Source organism: Arvicola amphibius, chromosome X (assembly GCF_903992535.2).
Source record: "Arvicola amphibius chromosome X, mArvAmp1.2, whole genome shotgun sequence".
Lineage (NCBI taxonomy): Eukaryota > Metazoa > Chordata > Mammalia > Rodentia > Cricetidae > Arvicola > Arvicola amphibius.
In genome coordinates, this window is record NC_052065.1 from 117,929,794 (window position 1) to 117,935,436 (window position 5,643).

The 5,643-nt window shown below is 43.7% G+C and overlaps 1 pseudogene; it reads right to left on the reverse strand.

The window, feature by feature from the left end:
- Positions 1-1,284: 1,284 nt before the first annotated feature.
- On the reverse strand, positions 1,285-2,026 carry LOC119804168 (annotated as a pseudogene).
- Between the last annotated feature and the right edge of the window lie 3,617 nt (positions 2,027-5,643).

Genomic DNA, 5,643 nt, shown 5'->3' on the forward strand with positions numbered 1-5,643 from the left:
CCTATATCTACTACCATTTCATTATTTGTGCACTAATAAATTTTTCTTTTAGAAGGTATTCAATCTTTATGAGTATAATGGTCTGTCAGCTACTCATATCTAACTGTGAATGTCTTTAGTTAATCTTCACCAAAGTTCTATTTGAGATCTATTACATTAGGAGATTATTTTTTGAGACAGGGTCTCGTGTATTCCATACTGGCCTCAGACTCATGGTATAGCTAAAGGTGGGTTTAAACTGCTGGTCCTCCTGCTTCTCTACCTTCGAGTACTGGGATTACGGGTATGTACTTCCACACCAGGTTTATGTGGTACTAAGGATCAAAGCATAGGCCTTATGCATGAAAGGCAACCAAAATACTTGATCCTTCCACAGACAGCACAAACTTATCAAGGAAAATGAAGAGTTTCAGTTAGAAAACAAAAATTGTACTTTAATCAAATAGCAAATCAAGTAAAGTCTTGCAGGAGTTTCTTTTCTTTTCTTTTTTTTTGATGGAGGACTCTCATTGGTCAATAAAGAAACTGCCTTGGCTTTTTGATAGGGCAGGATTTAGGTGGGTGGAGTAGACAGAACAGGATGCTGGGAATGAGGCAGACGCCTCGTGCAATCGTCATGCCTCTCCTCTCTGGGCCAGTCGCCATGAAGCCAGCCACCAGGTCAGACATGCTGAATCTTTCCTGGTAAGACACCACTCATGGTGTTACACAGATTATTAGATATGGGTTAATGCAAGAAATGTGGGAATTAGCTAATAAGAGGCCGGAACTAATGGGCCAGGCAGTGTTTAAATGAATACAGTTTGTATGTTGTTATTTTGGGGCATAAGCTAGCAGGCGGCCAGGAGCTGGGTGGGATGAAAAGCAGGCCTGTCTGCAGCTCCTCACTACATTGTTTTTGAACCAAGACTTTCTTCTTCCAGACTCAAGTATGCCCCTGGGTCTGGACCATGGCCTTCCGAGAACTGGAAGGGGTGGGAGGGATGCTTTGATTATTTGCCCACCCAACATTAAACACCAAGATATCAGGCAGGACAAAGTAGGACAACTCTTTCCTCCATGGCCTGTGTTGATTTCAGAGGCAGGGGCAGCCACTGTGGAGAACATCCTTTTCCATGAAACTGGACTGTGTTGAGGTTTCCAATGCTCACACCCTGATATCTTTCTGCCCACCACTTCCTTCCATGTTTTGAAGGCAGAAAATAATCTTCTTTGAAGACATTGGAATTTTAAATAACAAATGCACACTTCAATGCATTGTCTTCTGGAAATCCTGGTCCCAGTTTAGTTCAGCTGACGGATGAGCTGATTGATGTGGTCACCCCGATAGCCAGGAGAACCCATTTCCTTGAGAAACCCCACTCTGTTCTTGGTAGCATGATGGGCCACAGAGAGGTGGAATGGGCACAAGAATGAAGAGATCATCCGGAAATGCTTCCCCGGGAAGGCAATTTCATGGATGAGGTCTCCCAGGCAAATGACACCAAGTCTCCCCAGATGCTCTTCAATCATGGTGTTGTCTGTCAGAGGGACAGTCTTATCGTTAATCTTTGCTCTTCCACGTTTCAAGATGAGTTCCTGGACAGACTTCAGATTTGGAAATCCCCAGGTCACATAAGGCTCCACTGTGTGCAGCATTCTTACAGTCTGAGAGGTGACTTTGATGAAGACACCACTGAACAATTTCTTCAGGCGAAGTGTTGCTATGGTGTTCTGTACCAATGAACTCACTCCGTCTATCCTTTCCATGCACATGACGAAGGCCAGGGAGTGCTTATCAGGCACTTCCAATGCATGAGGCTTCACCGCTAGTCACCGGACTCACACCATGTCACTCTTCTGCCGCCAGGAACCATGCAGGAATTACTCCAGTCGCTTAAACCTGAATTCTTTTGATTTTCCCTACCTCTTTGCCAAAAGTGCCTGCTTTGCCTGGGTGGCCTTGAGAGCCTGATAAGCCTTCCTTTTTGTCAGGAGATTTTCTGGAACCAAAGGGGTCTTTTTTTCTTTCTCCTTCCTCCGCCATCTTTCCGGCTCTACTAGTTTCTTTTTATGTATTTATTTATTTTGGATTTGTCAAGACAGGGTTTTTCTGTGTAGCCCTGGCTGTCCTGGAACTGGCTCTATAGACCAGGTTGGCCTCAAATTTAGAGACTCACCTACCTCTGCCTCCCAAGTGCTTGAATTAGAAGTACGCATCACCATTGCCTGTCATTCTTGCAGGAGTTTCAGTGGATAGATATTATTGGGAACAAATACTATAGGCAACATCTTCATCTGTGTATTAAAGAATATGATAGGGTAGTAGATGGTAATCATGAATGGCCCCATAAACAGACAATAAAACAAGTATAATCAAATATTTGTGATAAAATCTGGGGGATAATTAAACAATATTAGTAGCAAAATATTTAAAGGTTGTTGTTCATAGCTTTTAATAGAATATTGGGGGAGATGGAAATTTTGCTTCATAAAAAATTCTCCATATTTGCAAAATTAATCATTTGGATTATGGCAGTCTTATAAAAGGTGATTTTGTTTATTAATTTTTAAACAAGCCCATTGATTTTTGAGGAACACAATACACTAATAAAGTGAATCACTGTGGCATTGTATTAGTAAGCTTTGCTTTTCCAGGGATAGAAGGAACATGAAAAACATAGAGATGTCCAAAATTTCCATGACAATGCAACCAGCTTATAATGGTTTTTTAATACAATGTTCCTCAAAACTCCAGGAAAGAAAATATTCTCTCAGCTTCAAATGTCATTAAATCCTGCTCCTGTGTGTGTGCATATCTTAAATTCTGTTCCAGCAGTCTGAGTTCTTGACCAAATGTATACAGTTCCAAGTTGTTGTGAAAATGGGTTAAAATCATGTGTGCAGAATTTCCTGGAGGAAAAAACAAGAGCAAGGGATCAAAACCCAGGCACAAGGGGATAGAGGGGCTTAATTAGTGTTTGCTTTGCAAGCATGAGGGCCTGAGCGTGGATCTCCAAAACCACTAAAAAATAAATAAAAATAAGAAACCTGTCTCTGTGGCTCACAGAAACATGCACTCATGTGCACACGAATATGGACACCACCCTCAGAATACCCAAATGTACAAAATATTAAATAGGGAAACTTTTTCTCCATATTGGGTGAGTGGGGTGAGTAGGGGGTCATTTAGGTTCACAGCTCTGAGGGGTAGAATAGCTTTCATTTGTATTTTAATAAACAAAACTTTCCTGAAGATTAGAAAGTAAAACTGCCCCACTGGTCAGCCTTACAGACCAGGCAGTGGTAACACACACCTTTAACCCCAGGGGCAACACTAGTTGCCATAGAAACCAAGCGGTAGTGGTGCACCCTTTAATATCAGTGGCAACACTAGTTGCCATAGAAACCAGGTGGTAGTGGTGCACCCTTTAATCCCAGAACTAGAGAGGATTATAAGACAGGAGGAGACAGCTCTCAGTCTCAGTCTCGTTCTGAGATTCCTGGAGGCAGGATCGCCATTTTGGACTGAGATAGAGGTGAGAGCCAGTGGCTGGCTGTTTTGCTTTTCTGACCTTTAGGTTGAACCCAAATATCTGTCTCTGGGTTTTTATTAATCATGCTACAAGTAGGGCTATGCAACACATCTGCACTGTCTACCAACCTAACCTGTGTCTGTATGGAGACTGGATCTGTATGTGTGACCCCTTTTGGTCATCTTGACTAGACAGGAGATGAAGAGATATCCCAGCATCAATTTCAGCTCCTGGAAGGTAGACTTCCTTAATGCTGATGAGACCTTCCAGGGTAGATTTTCTGTCTTGGCTCTTTCAACTATTGGGGGGGGGCACTCATATATTGTATGTTGAGCATATGTCCCATCTCCCCTCCATTTCCTCACCCCATCCCCTCATAGTCCCTTTGCCCCTTCAAACAATGTTACCTTTACTTTTATGGCATAGGTACATACATAATCTCTCCATAAAATCTAGAAATCAGGGGCTGGATAGATGACTCAGTGGTTAAGAGCACTGACTGCTTTTCCAAAAGGCCTGGGTTCAGTTCCCAATACTCACATGGCGGCTCACAACTGTCTATAACTTCAGTTTCAGGGATCTGACACCTGTCACATAGACATACAGGTAGGCAAAACACCAACGCATATAAAATAAAAACAAATCATTAAAAATTTAGGAACCACAACTGAGAGAAAACATGACCGTTGTCTATTTATAGTTTCTTGAGACAGGGTTTCTCTGTGTAACTGCCTTGGCTGTCCTGGAACTCACTTTGTAGACCAGGCTGTCCTTGAACCCATAGAGCTCTGCCTGCCTCTGCTTCCCAAGAGTTGGAATTAAAGGTGTGCACCACCACTGCCCAGTAGTCTGTCTGACACTTATTATTTGAACTTCCATTTGGGCTGGGCTTGGTAGCATACATTAGCAACCCCAGTACTTGGAAGGCTGTGAAAAGAAGACGACCTCGGGTTGGAGGAGACTGCTAGAAGATCCAGTCTTGCCCTAGGTGTCAGGACCCTTGTCTCTGCTTTCGCAGCCTGTGGCCTGTCTGGTATAGGCAGGGAGGGCCATGGCACTGCTATAGGGCTGGAGACTGTGTACTTATTGGGACTCTTCTCTGGGAGAAGGCCTGACGGCCCTTAAACGTGCCTGGCTCTAATTATGAGCAAAGCTGAAAGTGTCTTAGCCGCAGAGATTCGCTTGTCCTTCCAGGCTCGCTAAGCAAAGGAGAGGCTGCGGTATTGTCAGAAGGGATCTAAGCGTCCAGCTGGAGCAAGGACACCTGCTCACTTGCTGCACCCACTCCTCTCCCCAGCCCTAACCACCGAGAAGGGAACAGGTTGGGGATGTCAAAAGGCGGGAGGAAGCCTGCCTTTCAATCCAAAGGGATGCTTGCAGAGGAGTGATCTGAGTGTGCTGTGCCTCCCCCTCCCCCTCCCTGTTGGCTGATTTCATAAAGCCTGTAAGGGCTGCTCAAATGAAAACCACGTCCACACTGACAGGAATAGGCTGTTTTCTATTAAGGAATCTAGTCATGGTAACAATTATATTTTGAATTTATCATCATGTTTATAAAATGATACTTCAGAAACGATTGTAAGGAGAGATGGAGCGGGGTGGGGGAGGGAATAAATTCTCTAGCGGGTTTTTTTTTTTTTTGTAATGTTTCAGTGACTAACATTAGTTAGGTTGTTGAAGTTTTCCATCGAATTTTGACAGGGAGGTTTTACACAATTGCTTCAAATAGGACCAGAGGGTCATTCTCTATATTTCAATTTATGATAGTTAGCGTTTTCTATTTGTTAAGTTCTCCATGCCACCTAGTGTTTATCTGAAGAAATGCCAGATTCCGAGGAAGTCCCCCCACCCCCCCCCCCCCCCCCCCCCCCCCGTCCTGTACCGGACCTCAGGACCTTGTCTTCGAATAGTACCATAAACAGGCTTTGTCTGACATCCCGCCGAAGTGAGAAGTTTCCAGTAATCTTCACAACTTCACAAGTGAACACTAACATTTATGACTAATTTCCTCTCCTTGAAGAAATCCTTGGCTTTTATCTTTTCTGGGATCCACTGGCATCAAAGGATTCAGGCCTGATTATGGTCAAAGGGACTTTACAGGTCATTAGTACATACCCTAGCCCCCTGC